This window comes from Bison bison, unplaced genomic scaffold, assembly GCF_000754665.1.
Source record: "Bison bison bison isolate TAMUID 2011002044 unplaced genomic scaffold, Bison_UMD1.0 scf7180017864361, whole genome shotgun sequence".
Lineage (NCBI taxonomy): Eukaryota > Metazoa > Chordata > Mammalia > Artiodactyla > Bovidae > Bison > Bison bison.
The window spans coordinates 741,161-741,607 of record NW_011494933.1 but is presented as its reverse complement, the minus strand read 5'-3'; positions in this window follow the sequence as shown (position 1 = coordinate 741,607).

The following is a 447-nucleotide window of genomic DNA, read 5'->3' as shown; positions in this document are numbered from 1 at the left end:
GAGCCGCGGCGTCTGGTCCATGCTCCCCAGCTCCGCCGCTTCTGAAGGGGAGGCGGGGGCGGCGCTGCGCGTCCCCGGAACCCCCGCGCCTGCCCCCTCCCGCCCTCCCGCGCGCGGACCGCCTCCCGCCGCGGGGCCCGCGGCCGCGCCCCTGCTCGCCGCGCTCGGGAGCGGTCCCGGGCAGGGAAGGCGTGCGCTCCGCGGAGCCCTGGCTCGTGGAGAGGACCCGCCGAGAGAAGGCGCGGACCCGGGCACTCTGCCCCCTGGTGGCCGGCACAGGCGCGCGGTCTAGCCCCGGAGCCGGGCTCTGCGCTGTCCTTGCCCGGCTCCCGCTGTCAGCGCGCCCGGCCGGACCAGACCAGCTCTCTGGCACCCCGGCGGCCTCGGGGTGCCCGAGCCAAATCCGAGGGTGCCAACGCGGGGGACGGTCTTGGCTGCTCCTTGCCA